Raw genomic sequence first — 11,786 nt, 5'->3', positions numbered from 1 at the left:
AAACACGCTTCAGCATGGTTTGACGCGCTTAATCCGAATTCAATCCAATCATGGGAGGAATTAACCACTAAATTTCTAAATAAATATTATCCACCCTCCCTGCAAACCTGTTTAAGAAATGACATCACTAACTTTTCCCAAAAAGAAAATGAGTCATTGTGTCTAGCATGGAATAGAGTAAAGATGATGCTTAAAAGATGTCCGAATCATTTGTTAAGTCAGGCAGACATAGTCTGTACGCTTTACAATGGTTTGACCAAGGATGATAAGTCTCTCCTAGACATGGCCTCGCAAGGCAATTTCATGTCTCGAACAGCAGATAAAGCATGGGATCTCTTGGATACAATAGCTGCACAACAGGAAGCCTGGAACAATGAAGCTGCTGAGAAGGATGATGTCTTCGCTCATACGGTAAAAATGCTGGAAACCGGGTTACAAGATCTCACCCTCACTCTTCAAAGTTTACAAATTCCTAAGAACTCCGTTGCTACTAGTGTTACAGCATGGAATTACCCCTAAGTTAGGAGATACAGGAAGATTTACGGTACCTTGCTACCTGCAAGATGTCCAAATTAGCAAAGCGTTAGCAGACTTAGGAGCCAGTGTAAACCTAATGCCCTATTCATTATTCAAGAAGCTAGGATTAAACAACTTAAGGCCAACCAGAATGACTATCCAACTCGCAGACAGATCAGTTAAGATTCCTCGGGGAATAGCTGAAGATGTTTTAGTCAGAATGGATAAGTTCGCATTTCCCGTTGATTTTGTCATTATGGATATTGAGGAAGACACGAAGGTCCCACTCATTCTTGGCAGACCATTCCTAAATACTGCCAAGGCCGTAATTGACGTTCACAAGAAGTCATTGAAGTTAAGGGTTGAAGGAGAAGAAATCACATTCAATGTTGATCGCCTCATGAACCATCCTAAGGAAGAGGATGTGAATCTCTCTGATTCTTTTCAAGAACTCGTCAACGAATACCTGGAAGAGACTATGGCTATTTGTAGTTAAGATCAAATTTCTAAGGATATGTTCTTTACACCTCCTGAAGGAAATCTTGATAACCATTCCGCCATAGATCTTAGTCAACACATATCTCCCCTCTCTGAAAGTAACTTTATTTTCAACACTATTCAAATAGCACCACTAGGACAAGGCATTCCTTTACCTCTACTAAGGAGAAGACTGAATGAAGAAACAGATTTCATTCCGGTATATCAGGAACCCCAGTCAAGGGAAGACTGTGAGGAGTCTCCCGAACCTACCTTCGAAACTAAAGAATACATTTCTGAAGAGGAAGCATTAAGAAGGACAATTTCCAAAAATGAAGAACAGATAGCATCAGTGACCGCTACTGAAGAATTAGAATTCCATGAGAGATACGACTCGTTAGACCGTAAGGAGATAGCTAGAATGAAGCCATCTATCGAGGAATCTCCAGAATTAGAATTGAAGAAGTTACACGACAATCTGGAGTATGCATTCTTAGAAGGAGAATCGCAACTCCCTGTAATCATATCAAAAGACCTCACGTCACAAGAGAAGGCAAAATTGATTCAAGTGCTGAAATCACATAAGAAGGCAATTGCTTGGAAGGTCTACGACATCAACGGGATCAGCCCCAACTATTGCACCTATAAAATCTTCATGGATGACGATTTCAAGCCATCAGTTCAAAGGCAAAGAAGGGTCAACCCTATGATTCAAGAAGTCGTCAAGAAAGAAGTAATCAAACTTCTGGACGCTGGTCTGATCTATCCAATCTCTGATTCACCATGGGTCAGTCCTGTTCAAGTGGTACCCAAAAAGGGAGGGACGGCCGTAATTCAAAATGAGAATAATGAACTTATTCCAACTCGGGAAGTCACCGGTTGGAGGGTTTGCATAGACTATCGTAAACTAAACGATGCAACCCGGAAGGATCATTTTCCATTACCTTTCATTGATCAAATGTTGGAACGTCTATCAGGAAATGAGTACTACTGTTTCGTAGACGGTTTTTCCGGCTACTTTCAAATTCCCCTCGATCCAAAGGACCAAGAGAAAACAACCTTCACCTGTCCTTATGGAACATTCGCCTATCGACGTATGCCCTTTGGGTTATGCAATGCACCCGCGACATTTCAGCGATGTATGGTAGCAATATTCCATGACATGATTGAGCGTTGTATGGAAGTCTTCATGGACGACTTCTCAGTCTTTGGTAGTACCTTTGATTCGTGCCTATCAAACCTTGAAAAGATGCTCACTCGGTGTGAAGAGTCAAATTTAGTTCTTAATTGGGAAAAATGTCACTTCATGGTAAAAGAAGGGATAGTTTTAGGACATAAGATCTCTAAAGCAGGAATAGAAGTTGATAAGGCTAAGATTGAGACTATCACTAAACTTCCAGAACCCACCACGGTAAGAGCAATAAGGAGTTTTCTAGGACACGCCGGTTTCTACCGACATTTCATTAAGGACTTTTCAAAGGTCACACGACCTCTCACTCATCTCTTAGGGAAGGAAGTCCCGTTTGTCTTCAATGAAGAATGTCGAAAAGCATTCAACTATCTGAAAGAGCAGCTAACACATGCACCGATTATGATAGCTCTTGACTGGAGTCTACCCTTTGAAATCATGTGTGATGCTAGCGATTTCGCAGTTAGATCAGTGCTTGGACAACGGGTAGATAAACACTTTCATCCAATCTATTATGCAAGCAAAACCTTGACCGGAGCTCAAGAGAATTACACTACCACGGAGAAGGAGCTGCTAGCCGTAGTATTCGCCTTCGACAAATTTCGTTCCTATCTTATCCTGTCCAAAACTACGGTCTATACAGATCATTCAGCCCTCAAATATCTATTCACTAAGCAAGATGCGAAACCAAGACTCCTACTATGGATCTTACTCCTTCAAGAATTCGACATCGAGATTAAAGACAAAAAAGAAGCAGAGAACGTCGCAGCAGATCATCTTAGTCATTTGGAAAATCCAACGATGGAAAAACTTGCAGAACAAGATATCAGAGATAAATTTCCAGAAGAACGGCTTATGAGTTTAGGACAAACTCACATAGGATCAGAGTTTACTGACACTCCTTGGTATGCTGACATGGCCAACTACCTAGTTGCCGGAGTAGTACAAAAGGGTATGAGTACCTCCCGAAGAAGGAAGTTCTTCAGGGATGCCAAGTGCTACTACTGGGAAGATCCTTACCTGTTTAGAATTTGCCCTGATCAAATAATCAGGAGGTGCGTAGATGAAAAGCAAGCAGCAGGGATTCTTCACCAATGTCACCATAGACCAACTAGAGGTCAACATGGAGCAAATTTAACCGCAAGAAAAGTCTACGAATCAGGATTATACTGGCCATCTATATTTAAAGATGCGCAAGAACTTGTAAAGCGTTGCAACGCATGCCAAAGACAAGGCAATATCTCTATGAAGAACGAGATGCCTAGGACTAATATCCAAGCTTGCAAAATCTTCGATATATGGGGATTAGACTTCATGGGCCCATTCCCAAAGTCTAACGGGAAAGAATATGTCCTCGTAGCAGTAGATTACGTCTCCAGATGGGTCGAAGCTCAAGCATTTCCAACTAATGATGCCAAAGTCGTCACAAATTTCCTGAAGAGACTATTCTGCAGATTTAGAGCTCCCCGTACGATAATAAGTGATAGAGGCACACACTTCTGTAACACTCAGTTTGTGAAGGTGATGCAACAATACGGAGTTACCCACAAGATGTCCACTGCCTATCATCCGCAGACCAACGGACAAGCAGAGGTCACGAACAGAGCACTCAAAAGAATCTTAGAACGCACTGTCGGCCATCATGGAAATAAATGGGCTGAGAAGCTAGAAGATGCTCTGTGGGCATTCCGGACTGCTTACAAGAATCCTCTAGGAACTACACCCTACCGAATGATCTATGGAAAAGCATGTCACCTTCCGCTAGAACTCGAATACAAAGCTCTCTTGGCGCTGAAGACCTGCAACCTCGATCCCTCAGTTACTGGAAGACATAGGAAAATGCAAATGAACGAACTCGCCGAATTGAAAGACCAAGCATATGAAACGTCATACATCTACAAGGAACGAACGAAACTTACGCATGATGCAAAATTAATCCCTACAAAGTTTGCCCCTGGAGATAAAGTTCTTCTCTTCAATTCTCGGTTCAAGAAGTTCGCAGGAAAATTTAGATCAAGATGGAGTGACCCATACAAAGTTGTACACGCTTTTTCACACGGAGCCGTAGAATTGGAGGGACCTACTGGTAATTTCAAAGTCAATGGCCACCGGTTAAAAGCCTATTTAGAAGACCACGATAAGGAGGAGCACCTCTTCTCCTTTGATCCATTCTGAAGATCTGACAAGAAAAAGTCGAGCTGTAACGACTTGATAAACAAAGCACTCTTGGGAGGCACCCCTTGCTTATCCTTTTTCTTATTATTTTCTTTTTAAATTATTTTCAGTTTTAAGATATTATTTCTGTACTAACAACTAAGCGCCATACTTGCGCTTAGTGCTTACAAGTTTGTTGAATGTGTTTAGGCGCAATGCCAAGTTCAGGAGCATCAGCTTACATTCCCGTTCGCAGGAGAAGGACTCCTGTAGTTTACTCCTCCGGAAGCAGTGCTGATCAGAACAGGCCATCAACAGGGCAATTAGGTTGATAATGCTAAAAACGAACATATATTTCATAGCATTATTCCTTAAGAAAGACAAGCTTTTAATTGCAATTGTTCTATTTACAAGTGATATTCGTTTAAAAAATAAAAGGTGAAGACAAAAGACAGATTCGATGAATTGAAGACGCAAACGACTAAAAAGCTCAAAAGTACAAAATACAATCAAAGAGGTTCCAATTATTGATAAGAAGGGTCTCGAAATTACAAGAGTACAAGATTCAAAACGCAAAGTACAAGATATTAAATTGTACGCAAGGACGTTCGAAAATCCGGAACCGGGACCAGAGTCAACTCTCAACGCTCGACGCAACGGACTAAAAATTACAAGTTAACTATGTATATAAATATAATATAATATATAATTAATTATATTAATTATATATATATATTATATTTATAAATAAATCATCGGCAAGAAAGACTCCAAAAGCTGGTGAGCTGTATTTACAAACTCCGCGACTCGCGGAGTTTGAAGGCAAAATAGGCCGCGAGTCGCGGAGCCCCAAATTTTGAAACTCCCTATAAAGCCAACCGAATTCTGATCATTTTTAATCCATCTAATATCCATCTCTCTATCTATATCGTATATATTTATATTTATATTTTAATTTTAATTTTAATTTTAATTTTAATCCTAATAATAAGGGTATGTTAGCGAATGTTGTAAGGGTGTAAGTCGAAATTCTGTCCGTGTAACGCTACGCTATTTTTAATCATTGTAAGTTATGTTCAACCTTTTTAATTTAATGTCTCGTAGCTAAGTTATTATTATGATTATTTAATCCGAAGTAATCATGATGTTGGGCTAATTACTAAAATTGGGTAATTGGGCTTTGTACCATAATTGGAGTTTGGACAAAAGAACGACACTTGTGGAAATTAGACTATGGGCTATTAATGGGCTTTATATTTGTTTAACTAAATGATAGTTTGTTAATGTTAATATAAAGATTTACAATTGGGCGTCCCTATAAATTACTATATACACTCGATCGGACACGATGGGCGGGGTATTTATATGTACGAATAATCGTTAATACAATCGGACACGGGAATGGATTAATAGCCACTAGAATAATTAAAACAGGGGTGAAATTATGTACAAGGACACTTGGTATAATTGATAACAAAATATTAAAACTTTGGGTTACACTCAGTCGACATCCTGGTGTAATTATTAAACAAAGTATTAAAATCTTGTTACAGTTTAAGTCCCCAATTAGTTGGAATATTTAACTTCGGGTATAAGGATAATTTGACGAGGATACTCGCACTTTATATTTATGACTGATGGACTGTTATGGACAAAAACCAGACGGACATATTAAATAATTCAGGACAAAGGACAATTAACCCATGGGCATAAAACTAAAATCAACACGTCAAACATCATGATTACGGAAGTTTAAATAAGCATAATTCTTTTATTTCATACTTAATTTCCTTTATTTTATATTTAATTGCACTTCTAATTATCGCATTTTTTATTGTTATTGTATTTAATTGCACTTTTAATTATCGTACTTTTTAATTATCGCAAGTTTATTTTATCGCACTTTTATTATTCGCAATTTCATTATTGTTATTTACTTTACGCTTTAATTTAAGTCTTGTATTTATTTTTAATATTTTACATTTGGTTTTAACTGCGACTAAAGTTTTAAAATCGACAAACCGGTCATTAAACGGTAAAAACCCCCTTTATAATAATAATATTACTTATATATATATTTGTATTTTTATAAAAGTAAACTAATATAGCGTTAAGCTTTGTTTAAAAAGATTCCCTGTGGAACGAACCGGACTTACTAAAAACTACACTACTGTACGATTAGGTACACTGCCTATAAGTGTTGTAGCAAGGTTTAAGTATATCCATTCTCTAAATAAATAAATATCTTGTGTAAAATTGTATCGTATTTAATAGTATTTTCTGTAAAAATATAAGCTATTTTATATACTACTCTGCTCCCACATCAAGTATTTTTGGCGCCGCTGCCGGGGAACCGCTTAAAAGCCGGAAACGCAACGCTAATATAAAAAAAAAAAATTAAGTTTACTTTTATTAAAATTCGTTTTTTTATAAAAATACGTTTTAAATATTCAAAAATATAAAAAGAAAAACAAAAATATAAGTATTTTTAAGATTTTGTTAAATATTTAAGTTTTATAAAGTAGTTCTATTTTTCTTTAAGTTTTTAAATATAAGTTTTTATTATACAAGTATTTAGATTTTATAAACAGAAAATAAATAAATAAAAAAAATAATAAAAATAAAAACGCGTCGAATTTTAAACAAGCTGTCAACTGAATTTTCGAACCCCGCGACTCGCGGGGTTTGCTGCATCGAATACCGCGACTCGCGGAGTGAACCTGACATGCAGACAGAAGCCCTAATCAGGCATTAATTACGGTGTAATTATTATTATTATTATTTAATTAAAAACCCTAAATAGGTTTTATTTATTTATTAATTAGTTTAGTTTATTTATTTAATTTGTTTTATTTAGTTTTAATTAGTTTAATTAGTTTATAAAATTAATAGTTTTATAAAATAAATAATATAAAAATAATATTTTTATAAAAATTGTACTTTTTACAACTTTTTGTATATTTTTATATTTTGTCCCTTTTTAATCGTTTTAGCATAATATTTGTATTTTTAGCTCATATTTAGTTTTAAACTTAGTTTTTGCCATAGTTATTTTTATTTCTAGATTTTTAGGCTTTGCCGTAGAATTCCTTAAGTGTTTTTTCTTTAGACTAAGATTTAGGTACTCTAGAATTTTGCGACGCCTTTTTAAGTTTTAGTTTCTTTTTAAGTTATTTCCATTTGGGATTTAGTTTTTCCTGTAAGCTTTAATATTTTTAGACGACTTTTACCTATGTATCAATTATCATTCCAATTAGTAATCTCAATTTGCGATTATAATTTTAAGTTAGTTGTAGTAATAAGGTTAGGTTAGTCAATTGTTTTTAAGTTTTATAAGTTTCTTTTATTTTTCCGTCACCTTTTATTTTTCAACCATTTTTCTTTTTTGACCTTTTTCCGACACGCTCTTTTTCTTTCTTATTTCTCGCTATTCTAGTTTTAGGACATAGATTTTTATTCTACTTCTTATCTAAATTTCTTAAAATTACGAAAATTTATTTTAAGTGGTTAAATTGATAGACATCAAAATTTTCTGGTTCGTAGTAATAGTTGGATTTGTAAGTGGACCGGGTTATTGGAGCCAAACAGTCCTCAATTATATTGAGACCAAACGAATCCTGCCCCTCTGCTGCATCTTTTGGCTATTCGAAACGTGGGCAAAATCAGAAAAGTCTATTGATTGGATAACTTATTATAATTTTTCTTTCATTTTTAAAACTAATAGGATATTCAGTGAATGCACCGAGCAAGACGTTCACCACCTTTTGTACGTTCACCACCTGTAACTAGATCAAGACATTTAGCAAATATTACTGCCGTTGATTTTTCTTTAGAATCGTCATCCAGTCGACCAAGTACTTCAGCTCAAATTTCCAATAATCCATTTTTTGAACCCGACCTCACAATTGAGAATCCGGAGAATATTCAGGAACGATTCGTAGATCCTGAACCACTAAACTTTCCTCCGGAACCACCAATCATTCAAACAGAGATTGTTGAGGAACGAACCATTAAATCAGAATCCTCTAGTGATTCTGATTCAACAAATTCAATTATGGAGAATCTGGAACCTTTAAGTATGGAAGACCGAATGAGAGCTAAACGCACTGGCCAAGGTCACGCAATTACTCATCCAGACATTAATGCGCTAGATTATGAAATCAAAGGACAAATTCTACACATGGTGACTAATCAATGCCAATTTAGTGGTGCGCTGAAGGAAGATCCAAATGAACATCTAGGTACCTTTAATAGGATCTGCACACTATTTAAAATCCGAGAAGTGGAGGATGAACAGATATATCTCATGTTATTTCCCTGGACTTTAAAGGGAGAAGCCAAAGATTGGTTGGAATCGTTACCTGAAGGGGCGATTGATACATGGGATGTTTTAGTTGAAAAATTTCTTAAACAATTCTTTCCTGCATCTAAAGCCGTAAGACTTCAAGTAGAAATTGTTACGTTTACACAGAAGCCAAATGAAACTCTATATGAGGCATGGACTAGATATGGAAAGTTGTTAAGAGGATGTCCGCAACATGGTTTAGACACCTGTTAAATAGTACAAATATTCTACCAAGGATGCGACATCACTACAAGGAAAGACATAGATATAGCAGCTGGTGGTTCTATTATGAAGAAAACCGAAACTGTTGCTTACAAAATTATTAATAACACTGCATCCCACTCACATGAGTGGCACCAAGAAAAAGATATCGTTAGATCATCTAAAGCAGCTAGAGCCGATTCTAGCCATGACTTAGATTCCATTTCCGCAAAGATAGATGCTGTCGAGAGACGAATGGAAAAGATGACTAAAGATATTCACTCAATACGAATTAGTTGTGAGCAGTGTGGAGGACCACATTTGACAAAAGATTGTCTCAGTATTGAATTAACAATGGAACAAACAGAGAATATTTTATACATAAACCAAAGGCCTGGAAATAATTATCAGAATAATTATCAACCGCCAAGACCTATTTACAATCAAAACCAAAATTATAACAGAAATATTCCATACAACAACCAACAAGGTCCTAGCAATCAACAAGTATCTAATAATAATTACAATCAGCAAAGACCAAATTTTCAAAACAAACCACCACAACAAACCGATGATAAAAAGCCGAATTTAGAAGATATGATGACGAAGCTAGTTGAAACTCAAACGCAGTTTTTCACATCTCAGAAACAAACCAATGAACAAAATGCTCAAGCATTTAGAAATCAACAAGCTTCTATTCAAAATTTGGAACAAGAAGTAAGTAACCTAGCAAGGTTAATAGGTGAAAGAAAACCGGGAAGTCTACCTAGTGATACAAATGCTAACCCCCGGAATGAAACAGCTAAAGCCATTACCACAAGAAGTGGTACAACACTTAAACCACCTGAAATACCTGTAACTTCTGATGAAGCTATTCCTACTCCACAAGAACCACAACCTGATCAAGATAAGGAAAAAGAACCGGTAGTTGAAAAAGTTAATGAAGATAACACAGTTAAGGCTAAACCTTATGTTAAACCATAACAACCACCACTTCCTTACCCGAGTAAAATGAAGAAAGAGAAACTTGAAGCCGAGCAATCCAAATTCTTGGATATGTTTAAACAGATAAATGTAAATCTTCCTTTCATTGATGTGATTTCAGGAATGCCTAGATATGCTAAATTCTTGAAAGATCTAATCTCAAATAGAAAGAAAATGGAAGAACTATCTGATCCAGGAAGTTTCACAATTCCATGTTTTCTGGGTAGTCTTAGTTCAATAGAAGCATTGGCAGACTTAGGTGCTAGTATATATCTAATGCCGTATTCACTATACGCTAAACTAGACCTTGGAGAATTGAAACCAACCAGAATAAGCATACAACTAGCCGATAGATCAATAAAATATCCTAGAGGGATAATGGAGAACATGCTAGTTAAAGTTGGTACTTTAGTATTTCCAGTAGATTTTGTTGTTTTGGACATGGAAGAAGATTCTCAAGTTCCTCTCATATTAGGAAGACCATTCTTAAACACGGCTAAAGCAATGATAGACGTGTTCGGTAAGAAATTGACCCTAAGTATAGAGGACGAGAGTGTTACCTTTTCAGTTGATAGAGCAATGCAACAACCGCAATCTGCAGATGATACATGTTATTATATTCAAACTATAGATGCACATGCAGAATTATTAGAAGAATTTCCAGAATTACAAGGAACGGGAGAATGTTCTTTAGGAGAAGGTAATGAACCAATTGATGAAGCTGAAATGTTAGCAACACTTATAGCTAATGGATATGAACTAACAACAGAAGAAATTCAAATGCTAAAAGAAGAAGACAGATATCGACATAAATCATCGATAGAAGAACCACCGAAATTAGAGTTAAAGCCACTTCCAAACCATTTGGAATACGCTTATTTACATGGTGAATCTGAATTACCTGTAATAATATCGTCTTCTCTTACTGAAAATGAGAAATCACAACTCATTTCTGTGTTGAAAGCTCATAAACCAGCCATTGCATGGAAGATTCATGATATTAAAGGAATAAGTCCTTCGTATTGCACACATAAAATCCTTATGGAAGAAGATCATAAAACGTATGTGCAACGCCAACGAAGACTAAATCCTAATATGCAAGATGTAGTTAAAAAAGAGATTATTAAACTGCTAGATGCAGGTTTGATATATCCAATTTCTGATAGTCCATGGGTAAGCCCAGTTCAATGCGTGCCTAAGAAGGGTGGCATGACTGTCATTACAAATGAGAAAAATGAGCTTATTCCTACTAGGACTGTAATAGGATGGCGTGTGTGTATTGATTATAGAAAATTAAATGACGCCACCAGAAAAGATCACTTTCCCTTACCTTTTATTGATCAAATGTTGGAAAGATTAGCCGGAAATAGTTACTATTGTTTTCTAGATGGATTTTCCGGATATTTTCAAATTCCAATAGCACCCGAGGACCAAGAGAAAACCACATTCACGTGCCCTTATGGTACTTTTGCTTACAAACGCATGCCATTTGGACTTTGTAACGCCCCTGCAACCTTTCAAAGGTGTATGATGGCGATTTTTCATGACATGATAGAAGAATGCATGGAAGTTTTCATGGATGACTTTTCAGTCTTCGGTGATACATTTGAATCATGTCTAGTTAATCTGGAACGAATGCTTATTAGATGCGAACAATCAAATCTAGTACTTAATTGGGAAAAATGCCATTTCATGGTTAAAGAAGGCATCGTTCTTGGACATAAAATTTCAAAAGAAGGAATTGAAGTGGATAGAGCTAAAGTAGATGTAATTGCTAAACTTCCACATCCCACCAATGTTAGAGGAGTCAGGAGTTTTCTAGGGCATGCCGGTTTTTACCGACGTTTCATAAAAGATTTTTCTAAAATTGCCACTCCTATGAATAAACTCCTAGAAAAGGATGCTCCATTCATCTTTTCA

This window comes from Rutidosis leptorrhynchoides, chromosome 1 (genome assembly GCF_046630445.1).
Source record: "Rutidosis leptorrhynchoides isolate AG116_Rl617_1_P2 chromosome 1, CSIRO_AGI_Rlap_v1, whole genome shotgun sequence".
Lineage (NCBI taxonomy): Eukaryota > Viridiplantae > Streptophyta > Magnoliopsida > Asterales > Asteraceae > Rutidosis > Rutidosis leptorrhynchoides.
Note: the sequence above shows the minus strand (reverse complement) of the source record.